The following is a 21,306-nucleotide window of genomic DNA, read 5'->3' on the forward strand; positions in this document are numbered from 1 at the left end:
ATGTGTTCCAGATCAATGCCTATCCTCCTAATTATGCAGAGATGGACATCTTGCGGGATTGTATTATTTTTTTTTTTTTCAGGGCACAGATCCGCACAGATAATAGGGTCACTGTGCGGCAGATTGTGAATGGCACACGCTGCTACTTTGCATTTCTATAGGAGTCACACAATGGGGGAGAGGTCTGGCGTGTGGCAGTTTGGAGATTAGACAATTGGCCCTTTTTCTCTTTCTAGGGATACTGTCCACCTGCCACTGGGATGGGGTTGTGTTTGGGGGAAGCGGAGCACACATGGATCTTCTAACAATGTCCTCCAGATGAAAAATCTCCCAACCCCCTCTACTATTCATTCCAGTGGGGGGGGGGGGGGGGGGGGTCCCAGTTTCTGTTTAACCCTTTCTGCAGCCAGCCTTTGCTTTCAGGCACATGGATGAGGAGCTCTCCAGCACCTACACAAGGGACCAGCTCTGCCAGTGACACATACTTTGTCCCGGTTAGTCATCTGCCATCTCCAGACAGTAGAAACCAGTCCTGGTACTGGGATCTGTACACTGGCCTCTAAAGAATACATTGCAACATTATTATTGTAAACTGGCAGACACATGGAATCAGACTAGACCAGGCGAGACACACAGGAATGTAAACCAGGCAGCGCTGGAAGCTTGCACTTCTAGACGGAGCTAATCGGGGCAAAGCACTTTAGCAGACACATCTTACAGACACTGGCTCCTTGCTTTGCTTTTTGTTTTCACCTTGATGTTTGCAAATGTAAGATTTGATTTGAAATATCCATGGATTGATGTTTGCAAATACTGGGGTGGATTTACTAAAGGCAAATAGACTTGTTCACTTTGCAATGGATTTTTTCCCTTAGTGTGTTGAAGAAGGTGAAGCTCTGCCAACTTCCATCATCTAATCATGTGCAAGGTATAATATTGAAGTTTAGTTACTAAAACCGGAGGGTGCAAAATCTGGTGCAGCTCTGCATAGAAACCAATCAGCTTCCATTTTTTTTTTTTTTTTTTGCTTAATTGAACAAACTGAAGATAAAAGCTGATTGGCTACCATGCTTAGCTACACCAAATTTTCCACTCTCCAGTTTTAGTAAATCAACCCCAGAGTTTTTTTTTTTTTCATATTTACCTTTTAGCAGATTAGGTATTCTTTGCAAAGTGGATTTTCACTAAGCTCTGAGGGGAAATTCCCTGGCAAAGTGCAACCTCCTTTGCAAAGTAAACAGCCTATTTGCCTTTAGTAAACCAACCCCACTGCATTTAATTTAAATGTGCATGGCTTAGTGTTTGCAAATATTATATTGCATTTAAACATGCATGGTCTTAGTAACCATTTCACTACCAAACACATGTGTTACATTGTCAATCGGTCTGATGCTTGAACATTTCGGTTTCAGTGTGATCGCACTGTGCTTGTTTATCCTTGAAAAAAATACGTAAGTGATTGGTGCTGCCAAAAGTTCAGTTGCGTTTCTCTGACAGTGTCCTTTACCGCTGTGTGAAGTTTTCCTGGTAGAGTTTATTCACCCCGCAAGAGACTATGCTGGGAATTGTTTGGTTCAAATACAAGCTGTCTCCGGCGACACCTGCTGGTATTTTGTTGTATGACCTCAGATAGTACAGAGACACTTGGTGCAAGTTGTCCTCACTGGCCAGCACCCTCAAATAACCTATAAACACATCTAGGCTGCTGAAGAAACATCAAATCATATGAGAAGTATGATCTTTTGCAATAGCCTTGGTGCAGTGAGTTGAAAGCAACTCTGTTTGAAAAAAAGTTTGGAAAAAAAAAGGTTGCTTGCAAAAGCAGATTTAATGCTTTAGGGTTTAGTTCCCAATTTAAAATTAAATTAGCAGCACGGTCAAGAAACAGTGGGAGTTCACAAATGTAGCTAAACTGAGCTTTCTTTAAATTATATACCTGTAAGCCAACCGCAGCTTCAAAAAGTATGGCCAAAAAAGTAGCATTCTGAGAGATCGGACCGGTCTGTATATAAACTAAAATGATGGTACTTGAGCGCGCAAACGGATTTGTGGATGAGAGAGAGCGCACTGCCTATATGCAGGTTTGTGCACAAGGGAGAGCGCACTGCCTATATGCAGGTTTGTGCACAAGGGAGAGCGCACTGCCTGTATGCAGATTTGTGGACAACGGAGAGCGCACTGCCTGTATGCAGATTTGTGGACAACGGAGAGCGCACTGCCTGTATGCAGATTTGTGGACAACGGAGAGCGCACTGCCTGTATGCAGATTTGTGGACAAGGGAGAGCGCACTGCCTGTATGCAGATTTGTGGACAACGGAGAGCGCACTGCCTGTATGCAGATTTGTGGACAACGGAGAGCGCACTGCCTGTATGCAGATTTGTGCACAGGGGAGAGCGCACTGCCTGCATGCAGATTTGTGGACAAGGGAGAGCGCACTGCCTGTATGCAGATTTGTGGACAAGGGAGAGCGCACTGCCTGTATGCAGATTTGTGCACAGGGGAGAGCGCACTGCCTGTATGCAGATTTGTGGACAAGGGAGAGCGCACTGCCTGTATGCAGATTTGTGGACAAGGGAGAGCGCACTGCCTGTATGCAGATTTGTGGACAAGGGAGAGCGCACTGCCTGTATGCAGATTTGTGCACAGGGGAGAGCGCACTGCCTATATGCAGGAACAACACCACCTAGCTCTTTTGCAGGATGGAGTGGATTTCTTAGAATGCTATATTTTTGGCCAAGCTTTGTGGGAATCGTGGTTGGCTTACATTTACATAATTTAAAGGTAGTTCATATTTCTCTATGCTGCACCATAATTTGTAAACTACTGAGGCCCCTTGACTGCACTGTATGTTTATTATAAAGATGAATAAACCCTTAAAGCCAAGATCCATTTTGAACAAAATAAATAAAAAAGCAGCTGCAGCTGCAATACTCATCCTGTCTTAGGCACTGCTCCCCACAGATTCACCAAGGACCTGTGGTCATGGGACCGAACCAATGACACTTGGAAAAAAGATATGCATTAAAGGGGGTGCTCCAATATGGGGAAGGGTAAACAGTGGGGTGATCTTGAACCCAAAGTTGGGCTTTAACTCTCTTTCAGATAGCAAGTGACCTCTGGCCGAATCTTCATATCAGACACAATTCCTTGTCCCCCACTGTGCGCTGTGATTCCTTCCGTTAGTACCTATGTACTGCACTGTATGGTAGTGATGCAGAGGCCGGCAGATGGAACCACAGCATGTAGCGGGGGGGGGGGGGGGGGGGGGGGGGCGCTGACAACCATCAAATCTGAAAATGTCAGATGCTGAAGATTCCGCTGGAGGTTATGAAAAGCAAAGTAAGAACTTGCAGACCAACAAAGAGGTGAGTATTAAAAAAAAACAAAAAAAAAAACTTCTTTTGCAGGCAGAGTATTTTTCAAGCATTACGATCAGGTTATTCTGCACTGTAAAAGCAGCATCACTTCCAAGAATATTCACTTCCAGCAAATGGCAACTTTCCCACTTGGCATCTCTGCTGCTGCTAATGGGAAGCCCCATTTATAATCAAATAATATATTTCCTTTACAAACACAGGAAATTGTTAGGCTGATACAACTGGAAGTTCTTCTAATAATAATGAAGTATCTTTTGTCTGCATCAGTGGGGATGACTGAAGATCATCAGTAATCATTTTCTGTATTTGTATAGAATGGACTTATTACACAGCAGCTCCTTACAGAGTACATAGAACCATTACAGTCCCTGAAGGAGATCATAATTTAATATAACTATCACATTTACACACTAGAGTCAATTTGGGAGGATGCCAGATAAGTTAATTACATGATTATGAACTGTGGAAAGAAACAACAGCACCTAAAGGTAACCCCTACAAACCCTGGGGGGAACATACAAACTCCACGTAGATAATGTCCCTTGTGGGATATAATTGTGGGACCCAGAACTGGCGTACATACAGTGGAACTAAACCCACCAATTTACCTGTTCCTCAAACAAGGCATGCCAAGAATGATAACGTTCACAGTTGCTTGTACTCTTAACCAAACTGTCAAGCCATTAAATGGCTGGTGTCATAACTGATCACATGTGCAGCACCATGGTAACTGCAGATCAAACAGAGGCTAAGATGGCAGCTTCCTCCACATCAAGGTAGAGGAGGGTTTAGTTCCACTTTAAGCTGGCCATGCACAGTTAGATCTTCATTTAAGTGTTTGCAGAAGCATCGTTCTCCAACAATCTTACGGTCATTGAGTCAACTCATTTTGTTCAAAACCCCTAAAACTTCCTGCTATTTGCATTCCAGACGTATTAAACACGCTTCATTACAATATGTACAATTTCTATGAAGGAAATCCACATTCGCCGTTAGAATTTCACTTGTTTAGGAACAATTTTCCATCCTGCTCCTTCAAATTTCTTATTGTCACGACCAGGAAACAAAGTTCAATTTGACACCCACTAACCATTAGAAAAATAAAAAATTTCATATGAAATTGTATTGCCTAATTATTTAACTTAATCAAGCCATACCAGCCCCTATAGAGTCCCACATTGCAGTTGGGTTATAGTGTATATAGAAAATGGCCTTGGATAGCTTTAAAAATGAGCAATCACCAGCCATGACCCTAGCTATCAGTTCGGGCTTAGTGATTCATTCTAAAGAAGGACTTTTGCACAAGTGATTAACATTCACATTCTTGGAAGTTCTGCTGCCATTTGTTCAAACACCCTTTAAAGTTCAGAAGTGCACAAGTACAGCTGCTGTTGTCTCTGCTGCACCTTCTAATAATATTGAACTGTAAAAACAGAACTGGTACACACATGCCACCTAGTGGCCACAACTAAGGTTTGTCAAATCTTGAGTAGTAATTGGCAGCTGTATGAATGTACTGTATTGTATCACATGAAAAAAAAAAAAAAAAATGGGGGCCTTATTTCTGACCTTCTTGTGAAAATAATAGTTGCTTGCCTGCCTTGATCTCTTTTCATTCACTCGCATGGAACAAACACAGCTATTGAAAGTTGGAGAAACTTTTTTCTTATCTCTGTACTTACAGGTTCTTTGCTAAAGCAATAGCATGACAGCCAGGAAACAAGCATTTTTACAAGCAGAGATCTGTGCTGGTAGCCTCCATTATTTCTTTAATGACAGCTTTTTTTGTAATGCTTTAAAAAGTCTTTGTTTATCTGTATTCTATAAGCCCGTACACACGATCGGATTTTTTGACAACAAACATGCAAATTAGCTGTTTTAAGGCAACATCCGACCGTGTGTACACTCCATCAGACAAACTTTTTCGGTTTTCATAGGACTTTTGTTGGCTGTACGAACGGACAAACTTTCCGGCAACAAAAGTCCGATGGAGCAAAGTCCGATCGTGTGTACACAAAACCATCGGACTTTTGTACAAACTACAAACACGCATGCTCAGAACCGATGCAAAAGATCAGACAACAATACAGAAGTTGACCAAAGGGTGGCGCCGGAAAATTGAACATCCTTTTTTTGAAGTGTTGTCAGTACGTTGAAATGTCACTACGTTCGTGTTTGTTGCCGAAAAAGTCCTGCCATGTGTATTCTTAATTAGTTTACGGCCAACGCCCTTTGTACCAAAATCCATGGGAAAGTTTGTACAAAGTCCAAACGTGTGTATGCAAAGTCCGATCATGTGTATGAGCTTAAGCCTTACTTTTCCAACACGTAATGAACTCAAAGTTACCATCCATTGTGGTATGCTGCAAATGCAGGCATTGGGTTAGTGTGTTGGGGGTGCTATTGAAAATGTCAACACAACAATTGTACTGGAGATATGTGAATGGACCCTAAGGCTAGAAAGGAAATATACATTTTATGACCCCTCTCCATCATTGAACCAGCTGTTGTATGTACACAGAAGCTGAAAGCATGTCTTATTGTAAAGAGCACCACATACTGGGGGGGGGGGGATTTACTAAAACCGGCGCACACAGAATCCGGTGCAGCTGTGCCAATCAACCAATCGGCATTTAACCTCAACTTGTTCCATGATGCTTTGACAATAAACTCTAGAAGCTGATTGGTTACTGTGCACCGCTGTTCCAGATTCTTTGTCTACTAGTTTTAGTAAATCTCCCCCACTGTTTTACCTTACCGGTAATAACTTCAAGAAAATATTGTGTGGCAGTTCACTGATGGAACCAGAATGTTTATTCAGAAAATCATATTTATACATTGCTCTAAGCAAAGTAGTGTATGTTTCTTGCTCAGTATAGAAGAAACTGATCTTATTAAAAGACTAGTATACTGAGCAGTTGACACTGGCTATAGAAAGAAGCACCCTGCAGTGGTGCAGATATTACAACCACATCAATAGTGTGACAATCATCTTTGCCTACATCAAGTGACAACTAGAATGCAAAGAGCGCCCTCTTGTGGACAAAATAGTACAATTCTTGACATTAGTATTTCTGCTATGTGCATTCAATTAAAAATCTGTACTGTGTAACTAAAAAAGCTACTATAATGACCTCTATTTTTATTTATTTTTTTAGCAGCTTTGGTTCTTTTTTGGTCATTGATTTGAAACAAGTATTTAGATTAGGTGTTCTGACTTCCAGTCCGTATGCTTTTTGTGGGTCAGTGTCTCAGAAGCCAGACTTTACCACTGTCTACTGAAGCCAGAAACAGCCATGCAACCAGCATTTTCAGGAAGAGTTTGGCAAAGGCTGCCTCTGCACTTTTATCAGTACAGGGTTCTTTTAGATCTTTGTCTATTCTTCAAATTGGTATTAAAGCTTAGTTTTGTTTTTTAAAAACAAAAATGTTATACTTACCTGCACTGTGTAGTGGTTTTGCACAGAGCAGCTACGATACTCTTCTTTTCGGGTCCCCTGCCGGCGCTCCTGGCTCCTCCTCCTCGAGTAGTGCCCCCAGAGAAAAGTGCATGCCATGGGGGCACCGCTGCCTGCTCATTCCTGAGCCACTGCTCTATGCATCCATAAGACACATAGGGGGTTATTTACGAAAGACAATCCACTTTGCACTACAAGTGCAAACTACAAGTGTAAAGTGCACTTGAAATTGCACTGAAAGTACACTTGGAAATGCAGCCCAGCCTGCCCTCTCTCACAGCTCAGCATTCTGTGAGAGTGAAATAGAGCATACTTTGCATGTTTGGGTTTGTAAAGAAGCCCAGTGCTTGTTAATGAGCTTCGAGGGCCGCATATCCAATTCCCTGTACATCCTGCTATTTGCCCGGCGAAGAGGGCAATCAGGCTGTGTATGTGTAAAAAGCGAATATATATATATATATATATATATATATATATATATATATATATATATATATACACACACACACACTGTAAGTACCATTACCGCTATACTCCTGTACCCCTGTATAAAGTCCTATCGGATGAAACACGTTGGGTGGAACTACAGCTGTGACGTAATCACGCCCACCAGGGTGCCGACTGTGCTGTTCTGGTTTACATGCTGCTTTTTTTTTTGTATCTAACTACATGTTGGTATTTTCTATGGTACATACATTTATCCCTTCCTGAGCTCCGTTTGTGGACTGTCTTGGTTATTTTGAAATCATCGTTGCTGAGCTTGGGACTGTGCCATCCATCTATCACAGTGGGATGTTTCACTAGCACTAGCGCAGGGATATGCAATTAGCGGACCTCCAGCTGTTGCAGAACTACAAGTTCCATGAGGCATAGCAAGACACTGACACCCACAAGCATGACACCCAGAGGCAGAGGCATGATGGGACTTGTAGTTTTGCAACAGCTGGAGGTCCGCTAATTGCATATCCCTGCACTAGCGCAACATGTTTTTATTTTTATTATGTGTAAAAAGCAGCCGCTGTTATGCCGCATACACACGATCGCACATTCCGACAACAAAATCCATGTTTTTTTTCCCAACAGATGTTGGTTCAAACTTGTCTTGCATACACACGTTCGCACAAATGTTGTCGGAAATTCCGAACGTCAAGAACGCAGTGACTTACAACACGTACGACGAGCCGAGAAAAATGAAGTTCAATAGCCAGTGCGGTTCTTCTGCTTGATTCCGAGCATGTGTGGAACTTTGTGCGTCGGAAGTGTGTACACAGGATTGGAATTCCCGATGACGGATTTTGTTGTCAGAAAATTTGAGATCCAGATCTCAAATTTTGTTTGTCGGAAATTCCGTCGGAAAATGTCCGATGGAGCCTACACACGGGCAGAATTTCCGACAACAAGCTCCCATCGAACATTTGTTGTCAGAAATTCCGACCGTGTGTACGCGGGCATTAGATACACAGAGAGCTGCAGCTCTGAGTGATCTGTCACTGTTACGAATGAATATTAATTCATAGTAGTAGAGGATCACTCAGAGCCAGGGCTGGGACAAAGGGTGGGCAGGATGGGCAACCACCCTGGGCACAGAAGTAAAAGGGGTGGCCCCTTACCGCACGCACACTCCAAATCAGTGGCTGGCAACCAGCAGACTGTGGCTTTATGTCTGCTCTGACAGCTGCTGTTCTAACACTGTGCTCCAACATGCCCACTCTACACCCCATCTGCTCACATTTGATACAAAAAACACACCAGGCATACTACTTCTAACTGCTAGAAAGCAAGCGACTGGCCACCCATGTGCATTGCGCACACAATACCAACCATTAGCAGGTGGAGCAAGGGGCAGAGAATGGGCACAGGCAGATACTTCACACAGAGCTGAAGCTCTGAGTTATCTTTTACTATTATGAATGAACAAGCAGCATTGATCAATCATTTATAATAGTGATAGACATGCCAATCAACTTAGAGGGGGGGGTGGGGTTCTGTTCTGACTGTACCTCCCCTCTCATATGGCATGTCAAATCGGCGGCAATTGCCGGCAATGGCACCATCCTAATTGATGCGATGCTGCATTTGCATTGCACCAATTTCAAAAAGTAGTTTCTGTACTACTTTTTGCGATTTCGGGGTGCGATTTCCATTGACGTCTGTGCAGAAACCCGCACAGATGTCTGTGAAATCACAGCCGAAATCAGGACTGACATGCGGGAGTGAAATCTGCTTCTTTCCCGCAGCTCAGTTTGAACCTGGGCTTAATGAATCTGTAATACCACTACAGGGTAAAATTACACTTTTATATTTAGAAAGAAAACAATAGGCTAACTAGTACACTAAAGGTCAATACATATAAAGCTGTATATAGAGTATAAAGGTATATATACAGTAAAAATAAATTATATATGCACCCACCGCCCACTTTATTAGGTACACCTGTTCAATTGTTTGGTAACACAAATTTCTAAACAGCCAATCACATGGCAGCAACTCAATGCATTTAGGCATCTAGACGTGGTAAAGACAACATGTTGAAGTTCAAACTGAGCATCAGAATAGGGAAGAAAGGGGATTTAAGTGATTTTGAAAGTGGCATGGTTGTTGGTGCCAGACAGGCTGGTCTGAGTATTTCTGATCTACTGGGATTTTCACACACAACCATTTCTAGGGTTTACAGAGAACAGTCCAAAAAAGAGAAAATATCCAGTGAGCAGCAGTTGTGTGGACGAAAATGTCTTGTAGATGTCAGAGGAGAATGGGCAGACTGGTTTGGGGTGATCAAAAGGCAACAGTAACTCAAATAACCACTTGTTGCAACCAAGATATGCAGAATAACATCTCTGAACGTACAACACATCGAACCTTGAAGCAGATGGGTTACAGCAGCAGAAGACCACATTGGGTGCCACTCCTGTCAGCTAAGAACAGGAAACTGAGGCTACAATTCACACAGGCTCACCAAAATTGGACAACAGAAGAGTGAAAAACATTGCCTGGTCTCGATTACAGCTGCAACATTCAGATGGTAGGATCAGAATTTGACGTAAACAATATGAAAGAATGGATCTATCCTGCCTTGTATCAATGGCTCAGGCTGGTGGTGGTGTAATGGCGTGGGGGATAATTTCTTGGCACACTTTAGGCCTCTTAGTACCAATTGAGCATTGTTTAAATGCCACAGCCTACCTGAGTATTGTTGCTGACCATGTCCATCCCTTTATGACTACAGTGTACCCATCTTCTGATGGCTACTTCCACCAGGATATTGCACTATGTCACAAAGCTCAAATCATCTCAAACTGGTTTCTTGAACATGACAATGAGTTCTCTGTACTCCAATGGCCTCCACAGTCACCAGATCTCAATCCAATAGAGCACCTTTGGGATGTGGTGGAATGGGAGAGTCTCAACATGGACGAGCAGCTGACAAATCTACAGCAACTGTGTGATACTATCATGTCAATATGGACCAAAATCTAAAGAATGTTTCCAACACCTTGTTCACCTCTATGCCATGAAGAATTAATACAGTTCTGAAAGCAAAATGGGGGCCAACCTGGTACTAGCAAGGTGTACCTAATAAAGTGGCTGGTAAATATACAATGCTGTAAAAAAAGTATTTTCCCCCTTTCTGATTTTTGTTTATTTTTTTGCATATTTGTCACACTTAAATGACTCAGAATATCAAACAAATTTTATTATTACACAAAGATAACCCAAGTTAATACAAAATGCAGTATTTAAATGATGGTTTCATTTATTAAGGCAAAAAAGCTGTCCAAACCTGCCTGGCTTTATTGTACCACCCTTGGCTGCAACAACTGCAATCAAGCTTTGCGATAACTGGCAATGAGTCTTTCACATTGCTGTGGAGCAATTTTGGCCCACTCTTCTTCGCAGAATTGTTTTAATTCAGCCACATTGCAGGATTTTCCAGCATGAACGGCCTGTGTAAGGTCATGATACAACATCTCAGTTGGATTTAAGTCCGGGCTTTGACCAGGCCACTACAAAATATAAATTTTGCTTTATTTGAACCATTTGGAGGTGGACTTGCTGTTGTGTTTCGGATTATTGTCCTGCTGCATAACCCAAGTGCACTTGAGCTTGAGACCACAAACTGATGGCCGGACATTGTCCTTTAGGATTTTCTGGTAGAGCTCAGAATTCATGGTTCCATCAATTATGGTAAGTCATCCAGGTCCTGAAGCTGCAAAGCAGCCCCAGACCATCACGCTACCACCACCATGTCTGACTGTTGGTATGATGTTCTTGTTATGAAATGCTGTATTTGTTTTATGCTAAATGTAACGGGACACACACTTTCCAAAAAGTAAAATTTTTGTCCATCAGTCCACAGAATATTTGCCTAAAAGTCTTGGGGATAATCAAGATTTTTTTGGTAAATGTGAGATGAGCCTTTGTATTCTTTTTGGTCAGCAGTGGCTTTGGCCTTGGAACTCTCCCATGGATGCCATTTTTGCCCAGTCTCTTTCTTATTGTTGAATCATGAACACTGATCTTACCTGAGGCAAGTGAGTGCCTGCAGTTCTTTAGATGTTGTTCTGGGTTCTTTTATGACCTCCTGGATGAGTCGTTGTCATGCTCTTGGAGTAATTTTTGTAGGCCGGCCACTCCTGGGAAGGTTCCCCACTGTTCCAAGTTATCTCCATTTGTGGCTCTCCCTGTGGTTCATTGGAGTTCCAAAGCCTTAGAAACCCTTCCTAGACCGATACATGTACATTATTTTGTTTCTAATCTGTTCTTACATTTTTTTAGATTGTGACATGATGTGTGGCTTTTTGTGATCTGTTAGCGTGCTTCACTTTATATATATATATATATATATATATATATATATATATATATATAAACAAGGTCTCAGGTGTGAATGGGGAGCAGGTGTGTTAAATTTGGTGTTATCGCTCTCACTCTCTCATACTGGTCACTGGAAGTTCAACATGGCACCTCATGGCAAAGAACTCTCCGAGGATCTGAAAAAAAAAATGAATGCTCTACATAAAGGTGGCCTAGGCAATAAGAATATTGCCAAGATCCTGAAACTGAGCTGCAGCACAGTGGCCAAGACCATACAGCGGTTTAACAGGACAGGTTCCACTCAGAACAGGCCTCACCATGGTCAACCACAGAAGTTGAGTGCATGTGCTCAGCGTCATATCCAGAGGTTGTCTTTGAGAAATAGATGTATGAGTGCTGCCAGCATTGCTGCAGAGGTTGAAGGGGTGGGGGGTCAGCCTGTCAGTGCTCAGACCATACGCCGCACACATCATCAAATTGGTCTGCATGGCTGTCATCCCAAAAGGAAGCCTCTTCTAAAGATGATGCACAAGAAAGCCTGCAAACAGTTTGCTGAAGACAAGCAGAGTAAGGACAACGATTGCTGGAATGTCCTGTGGTCTGATGAGACCAAGATAAAATAATTTGGTTAAGATGGTGTCAAGTGTGTGTGGCGGCAACCAGGTGAGGAGTACAAAGACAAGTGTGTCTTGCCTACAGTCAAGCATGGTGGTGGGAGTGTCATGGTCTGGGGCTGCATGAGTACTTCCGTCACTGGGAGCTACAGTTCATTGAGGGAACCATGAATGCCAACATGTACTGTGACATACTGAAGCAGAGCATGATCCCCTCCCTTCAGAGACTGGGTTACAGGGCAGTATTCCAACACGATAATGACCCCAAACACACCTCCAAAATGACCACTGCCTTGCTAAAGAAGCTGAGGGTAAAGGTGATGGACTGGCCAAGCATGTCTCCAGACCTAAACCCTATTGAGCATCTGTGGGGCATCCTCAAATGGAAGGTAGAGGAGCACAAGGTTTCTAACATCCACCAGCTCTGTGATGTCGTCATGGAGGAGTGGAAGAGAACTCCAGTGGCAACTTGTGAAGCTCTAGTGAACTCCATGCCCAAGAGGGTTAAGGCAGTGCTGGAAAATAATGGTGGCCACATAAAATATTGACACTTTGGGCCCAATTTGGACATTTTCACTTAGGGGTGTACTCACTTTTGTTGCCAGCGGTTTAGACATTAATGGCTGTGTGTTGAGTTATTTTGAGGGGACAGCAAATTTACACTGTTATACAAGCTGTACACTCACTACTTTACATTGTAGCAAAGTGTCATTTCTTCAGTGTTGTCACATGAAAAGATATAATAACAAAAATGTGAGGGGTGTACTCACTTTTGTGAGATACTGTACAGTATATTTAAAGGTCACTATAACCAACCAGGTGGTGTAAACTGTGGAGCAAAACAAATCTTAGCCATGTCACTTGCTGTGAAGGTTTCATGGAGGATGACTCATGTTTTGACTAATGTAAACATGGTAATTAATTCCTACACAGTCCTTTAGGGTCCTCTTACTGTATTGTTGTTGTGCATAGACTGTTTTCCTGCCATGATAAATGCACTATGTGGGGTTTGATCAGTAACGCTAGGAAACCTTAGTACAGAGCTTTCATGTTGTGAGTCATCCAAGATACTGGAATTGTGGAAGGGAAGACCGGCACTGTCCTCTGGGATATGACAGAGCAGAATTACAGTAGTTCAGTATACAGAGCAGTGAGCACAGAGACCGGCATGCTGCTGCTCCACATAATTTTATGTCTGAAATTACAGGAAGTAATCTGTGCTTTGTCAGGGGACACTCCATGAACACGAAGAACAACTTGTTTTGAATGTGATCAGTAACATTATATAATAAGAGCTGGTACATTTGTTGTTTTCTTGTAGTTACATCGGTCATTTGACCTGATTTTAAGATGCAGAGTACTAAATCTTCATGCACCAACATGTGTCCAGGTTCCAGCAATCAGACCTGCTAAAATATTTTCTGATCTTATGAATGAACAGCTACTTATTACTTGCTACTCAACTGGACTAATGTACTCCAGCAATGAAGATTTTAAAGGAGAACTCTTAGTTTTCAAATACAGTAAAACCTTGGCTTGAGAGTAACGTGGTTTGAGAGTGTTTTGCAAGACAAGCACATTTTTTTAAAATAAATTTTGACTTGGAAAAACAAGTGATGTCTTTATATAAGAGTAGCGTCATGTCACAACTGAGTATAAAAGAGAAGAGAGGCCTCTAAGTGTAGTAATATGGTTACATTTAATGAAGGTACAACATTTAGAAACTCACATGGTTGATGATTAAAACAGGCACATCTAAGTATGCAGGCATCCGGGGTAAAGCTGTTCACATAGACCATCCCCCTTACCGCCATCAACATCATCCCTGCCACTCTGCGCTCTGGGAGCGCTTCAAGCCTCACTTTCAGATCACTCTACTGCAGGGTAGTCTTCCCGGTCACAATTGCAGACTGACAGCGGTGAGAGCCGGCGGTGGGGAGGACGGTCTATGTGGACAACTTTACCCCGGATGCCTTAATACTTAGATGTGCCTCTTTTAATCATCAACCATGTGAGTTGCTAAATGTTGTACCTTCATTAAATGTAACCATATTGCTACACTTAGAGGCGCCTCTCTTCTCTTTTATACTTTGTAGCTCCTGCTGGATTTTGCTTCTAATCCCCTTGTGGAGGTTTCCATTTGTGGATGGACATTTTATGGTTACACAACCTATAACATTGCTATAATCTTTTTTGTCAAAGTATAATTGAACAAGCTGAAGTTAGAAGCTGATGGGCTACCATCTACAGCTGCACCAGATTTTGCACTCTCCAGTTTTAGTAAATCAAATCCTGTATGTAGCATCAGCTAATACAATATATATCACTGTGTTCCAGCAGTGGTATGGGGACTTCTTGTCATATTCCCAGAATAGACTCAAGTCAGGCTGAGCGCTGCTCAGCCATTCACAGGAAGACTTGTATTCTATGACTGAATAAAGGGCTTCCTCTGAGGTGGGGATGTGAGCGGATGACACAACAATCTCCACCTTAGCCAATTAGAGGAAGTCTTGTATTTGTCCATAAAACGCACAGCTTCCTGTGAATGGCTGAGCAGCACTCAGCCTGAATTTTGTTCCTGTAACAGGACAGGAAGTCCCTATACCGCTGCCAGAACACATTGCTGTATACTGTATGTAAATGATGCTACATACAGTTTATATAACGCTGCCAGCAGCCGCATTTCTTTATACTGGAAATAATTTTCCCAGCCCAAATGATCTATTAGGGTAACGCAAAACCTGTAGTAAGACTATAACTTTTTACTATAGTGGTAGTACTGATACAGGAAGGTAGATGCATAGGGGCATCCTTTCTCAACCAGGGTTGTGTGGAACCCTACCAATACTCCAGAGGTTGCAAGGGGTTCCTTGAGCAATGAGCAGTAGTGGATTAATCCTCTGGCTAGGGTACTTGTGTAGTTCCAGCACCAACATCACTTGAGTCAGAACCAGTAATAATCAATATAAGGGGACCCTACCCTGAACACGAATGAAACAGGGCTTTCTTTCCACCTATCACTAAAGCAAGTGGGTCCTTCTCCCACTGCTCACAAATATAAGTGTAGTACTTCACCCACTGGCCCCCAATCTAAGGGGGCACTTTTCCAGTAAACTCCAAACTAGGGCATTTTTTGCATTGACGCCAATTTAAGAGATACTAGGGAGTTTTCTTCCACTGAGTTTAATTTCTGCCTGCTATTATTCATTTCATGATATTACTATAAATATGTAGCATATTCTAAAAAAATGATTCTGCTTAACTGCAGGTTTATTTCAACCATTCCCAGCTAGGATTTCTCCAGAGGTTTCTAGGGGTTCTTTGAGCTGTGACTGATTGACTTCCCATTATTATTATTATTATTATTATACAGTATTTATATAGCGCCAACAGTTTACGTAGCGCTTTACAACTTGAGGGTAAACATTTATTACTACCTGCTTAGTGGCAGGGCCAACACTGCTTGGCAAAACCAGCAGTATGATACCAATTACCTTTTTAGCTGTCTGTAAGGTTTGCATTCTGACCACCACTGTAGGTGTGGCATTCTTTCCACTGCCCAGTGCCCACCCATATAAGGTGAATTTCCCTCATTGACCCCCTACAATTTGCTTTTAGTAAGGGTTTCCCGAGACCTAAGGCTTGATTCACACTAATCCGTTTTTTGTGCATTTTGCATTTTGCAGAAATGCATGGAAATTTTTTAACATGGGTTCCTATGGAACATGTTCCCATCAATGCATTTTTGTGCCTCTGCGTTTTTGGAAAGGGTCAGGGACTTTTTTTCCTGCAAAATGCAGCGTTTTGCATGTAATAGAATTCAATGGACCCGCATCTAAAATGCAAGTACCACGTTTTTACCGCAATTTTACCACGATTTTGCCACGATTTGCATTTTTTTTATTTCCTTTTTTTTACACTATATATAGCTGGTTGCTAAGGAGGGGGCCAGGAAGCTGGCCGCCGTGTCCTTAACAACTGATGAGTCATCAGCTGTCAGCTGGCTTCCTGCTCAATGTAAAAAAAAAATGCCAGCTAAAAAAAAAAATCGTGAAAAAAAACAGCGTGGGTTCCTCCCCCAGGTCCATACCAGGCCTTTGGGTCTGGTATGGATTCGGAGGGGAACCCCACACACCAAAATTTTTTTTTAAAATGGCGTGGGGGTCCCCCAAAATCCATACCAGCATGCAGCCCGGCTGGTCAGGAAAGGGGGGGGATGAGGGAGTGCCCCCCCTCCTGAACCATACCAGGCCACATGCCCTCAACATGAGGGGATGGGTGCTTTGGGGCATTGGGGGGCTCTGCGCCCCCCACCCCAAAGCACCCTGCCCCCATGTTGATGGGGACAAGGGTTTCTTCCCGATAACCCTTGCCTGGTGGTTTTGGGGTTTGCGGGTGGGGGGCTTATCGGAATCTGGAAGCCCCCTTTAACAAGGGGGCCCCCAGATCCCGCCCTCCCCATGTGAATGAGTATGGGGTACATTGTACCCCTACCCATTCATTAAAAAAAGTAGTGTAGTGTTAAAAAATACAGTAGACAGTTTTTGACTAGTCTTTTATTAAAATCATCTTCTCCCGCATCTTCTTCCTCCGGTATTCTCCTTCTCCCCCTGCTTCTTCTTCCACTCTTTCTTCTGTCTTCTTTGTCCGGTGTTCTTCTTCCTCTGTCCCGCCGACGACCCTCCTCTGATGCTGTGTCCCGCTGATCTGTTGGCACCGATGTCCTGCATTTCTTAAATAACAATGGGGGCATAGCGATTGGATTATGTCATCCTAAGGCCACGCCCCCTTGTGACATCACCGCCCAGGGCATGATGGGTCCGTGACGTCACAAGGGGCGTGGCCTCAGGGTGACATAATCCGATTGCCACGCCCCCATCCTTATTTTAGAAATGCAGGACATCGGCGCCAACAGATCAGCGGGACGCAGCATCGGAGGAGGGTCATCGGCAGGAGCGGCGACGGAGGAAGGACACCAGACAAAGAAGACAGAAGAAACAGCAGAAGAAGCAGGGGGAGAAGGAGAAGACCGGAAGATAAAGATGCAGGAGAAGATGGAGGAAGACCGGAGGAAGAAGCGGAAGCAGAAGAAGATTTTACATTGGGGGCGGGATCTGGGGGCCCCCTTGTTAAAGGGGGATTCCAGATTCCGATAAGCCCCACGCCCGCAAACCCCGACAACCACCGGGCAAGGGTTGTACGGAAGGGGCCCTTGTCCCCATCAACATGGGGGCAAGGTGCTATGGGGTGGGGGGAGCAGAGCCCCCCCTGTCCCAAAGCACCCATCCCCCCATGTTGAGGGCATGTGGCCTGGTATGGTTCAGGAGGGGGGAGGCGCTCGCTTGTGACCTCCCTTTCCTGACCTGCCGGGCTGCATGCTCGGATAAGGGTCTGGTATGGATTTTGGGGGGACCCCCACGCCATTTAAAAAAAACATTTTGGTGTGTGGGGGTCCCCTCTGAATCCATACTAGACCCAAGGGCCTGGTATGGACCTGGGGGGGGGGCCCACGCTATATTTTTTTGCCGGTATTTTTTTTTATTTTTTTACATTGAGCGGGAAGCTAGCTGATAGCTGATGACTCATCGGTTGTTAAGGACGTGGCAGCCGGCTTCCTTAGCAACCAGCTATATAGAGTGTAAAAAAAGAATTTAAAAAATGCAAATTGCGGTAAAAACGCGGTACTTGCATTTTGGATGCGGGCCCATTGAATTCTATTACATGCAAAACGCTGCATTTTGCGGGAAAAAAGTCCCCGACCCTTTCCAAAAGAGTGCATTGATGTGAACATGTTCCATAGGAACCCGTGTTAAAAAATTTCCCTGCATTTCTGCAAAATGCATCAAAAAACGGATTAGTGTGAATCAAGCCTAAGGCTCCATTCACACTAGCGCGTTTTTTGATGCATTTTGCATTATGCAGAAATGCATGGGAATTTTTTAACATGGGTTCCTATGGAACATGTTCACATCAATGCCTTTTTGTACCTCTGCATTTTTGGAAAGGGTCAGGGACTTTTTTTTTCATGCAAAATGCAGCGTTTTGCATGTAATAGAATCCAATGGACCAGCATCAAAAACGCAAGTGCAGCGTTTTTGCAGCGTTTTTACAGCTTTTTTACAGCGTTTTTGATGCGTTTTGCGTTTTTGGCGGTTTTTTAATTTTTTTTACATTTTTTTAATTTTTAACTGTATACAGTCTAAAAAAAACTGTAAAAAAAAAAAAAAACGCAAAACGCGGCAAAAACGCTGTAAAAACGCTACAAAAACGCTGCTCAAAAACGTGGCAAGCATCACAAAAAAAACTCCAAAAACGCTCAAAAGCAACATGCATAGATGTGAATCGAGCCTTATACCTTGCTGCAGTAACTGCAAGGACTAGTCCAGTGGAAAAATGTCTAGACATTTGGTCCTGGGGTCTCTGCTGAACAGGGGGGGTCAGCCAATCTAATTCTCTCTGATTCTTCCTTTCATGAGAGATCATATGACAAAATGCCTATATCCAATTTTGTTTTATTTTGCAGTTTATACTCAAGCCCCTGTGTTAAATCAAATGAAGCTAGCATATATATCATGTTCCCCAGTACTACCAGTGTATTACCAGTGTTGAGCAGGGACCAGTTAAATTTTGATCAGTGTGTCCCCACTTAAAATATTTGATCATTTGATTGATTACTGGTCAAGGGTTATGTTTGAAAATGTTCCTCCATCAGTGGCTGCAGCCAATCAACTGCAGTGGCTGATCAGCGTATTCTGACAGCTTTGGATGCCGCTGTCAGAATCCAATGTGCCAGTAGGGGCGATTCCTCCATCTACCTCATTCCATGGGTTGAATAAAAACAAAAAAACAAAAAAAAAACATTGTATGGCCAGCTTAACAGCTTCACTTTTCCTCTGTGTGGCATGGGTTTAGATTTGCCAAAATTCCAATTGATATTATACAAAAATATGTTTGATTACCTTGATGAGTTGTTACATACTGTACTCTTCATCTAATGTGCATTAGCATGAATCATTTATTTTTGTACCTGTTTGTAATCCTGGCAAAGTCATAGCTGGTGATTACATAAAGATATCTGATGTGAAGCTGACTAAATACGTGTTCAAATCACAGACGACGTCAAGGCTTACACTGGTTATAATGTATTAAGGATAGAGCTAATGGAGAAATGCCCTTTTAAATGAATACTAGTGAGAAGTAAATGTAATTTGTACAAGGCCATAACTGAAAAGCTAATTTAATATGTTCTAGAGTGTGACATTTGCTATGGAAAGGCTCCTGTTTACTTCAGTTTAACTTTTTTCATGAATAATTTGTGAACAACCTACACATTTATTAAAGCTGAACTCCAAACTAATAGTTAAATGATTGTATGTGAATTGTTTTAACTGAAAAAGCAAAACCTTGTGATCCAGGTAGATCCAGATCTGGTCCCCTGCCAGACTGATACATTAGATTTCAGCACCAAAAGATTTTACGGCAAAGCTCTTGGCAGAATGATACCCTACCCTTAGCCTCCCATAATATACTTACCTGTGAACTTAAAGTGGAATTAAAGTGGTTGTAAAGGCTGAAAGTTTTTTTCCTTTGTGCATTCTTTGCATGAAGGCTAAAAACCTTCTGTGTGTTGCTCCCCGACAGCCCCCCTAATATTCACCTGCGGCCCCTCTGGATCCAGTGATGTGCACGGGACTCCCTCTACTCATTGGGAAGAAGAAGAAGAGTATTGAGACTGCTCTGTGCAAAACCACTACACAGAGCAGGTACAGTAAGTGTAGCATATTTGTTTATTTTTTTAAAAGCCAAACCTTTAATACCACTTTAAAGGCTATGCTTAACTAATCATAAAAATGTTCCCTCCCCCTTTTAAAACCAATGCTAACCTGTGTAGGAACAATGTACAGTATATACTTACTTATTTTCAGGCCTGAACCATTCACGTTATCTGCCTGCCCTGTGTCAGCCAGCAGCAGCTGCTGGGGACAAGAAGGAACGCTGTCAACGGATGGGCAATAGGAGCCTATGGGTGACGTCACCACTCCCAGGCATTACCAGCCATTTTAGAACACTGTCTCCTCTGCCTTGCAGCTGCCACTGGCTAACACATGGGAGATCACGTGACCGGACACGAGTGGCCTGAAAATAGGTAAGTATATACAACTTTTTACACGTTAGTGTTAAGGGGTGGAGGTATCTTTTTTAGTTAGTTGGGTTTAAGCCTGGAATTCCACTTTAACACCAACTCACCTCGAAAGCTGATTTTAGTGACGTTTAGACCAAGCTGGTCCAAACGAACGATCTAAACTACACTAAAACCTGGACGTCGACTCCAACCTTGTGTTTGCCCAACCTTCCTAAGCCAAAGATACTGACACCAAAGCGTTGGAGCTGGAACCTTCAGCTTCCCTGCCAGACCACCAAATATGTGGACTCAGTTTTCTCTGTTGCAGCAAAGCTAGGTTGTTTGGTCACCATTTTTTTTTCTCCAGCCTGTTGACTTGACAATTAAAGTGGAACTTCACCCAAAAGGGGATATTCAATTTTAAGTCCTCCTCCCCTGCCACATTTGACATGTCATTTTTTTGTGGGGGAGCAGGTATCTAGTTTTGACAGGTACCCAATGCCGCTTCCACTCGGATCATCTAGGCGATGGAAGTTCTACCCCTCTCCTCCTTCCCCGCAGTCTTCTGGGACACGTCACAAGTTGCAGAAGACTGCAGGACCATTTGCAAAGCACAGCATAGCTCACACATACACAGTTGGCAGCTGGCTATGAAGCCAAAAGCAGCATAGCCAGCTGCCCACTGTTGAACCAGCACCGGGAACCCGAAGGCTAATTAAGAACTAGCTCGGGTGAGGATGCCACTGGACAGGTTTTTTTTCTAGAGTGATCCTCCTCTTTAAGGAGCAACAGCCCTTTGATTAGTCCTGCCTGTGAGCATACAGTGTTATGCCACGTACACACGATCAGATTTTTCCGATGGGAAATGTTGGATGTGAGCTTGTTGGAGGTAAGTCTGACCGTGTGTATGCTCCATCG

This window comes from Aquarana catesbeiana, linkage group LG01 (genome assembly GCF_042186555.1).
Source record: "Aquarana catesbeiana isolate 2022-GZ linkage group LG01, ASM4218655v1, whole genome shotgun sequence".
Classification (NCBI taxonomy): Eukaryota; Metazoa; Chordata; class Amphibia; order Anura; family Ranidae; genus Aquarana; species Aquarana catesbeiana.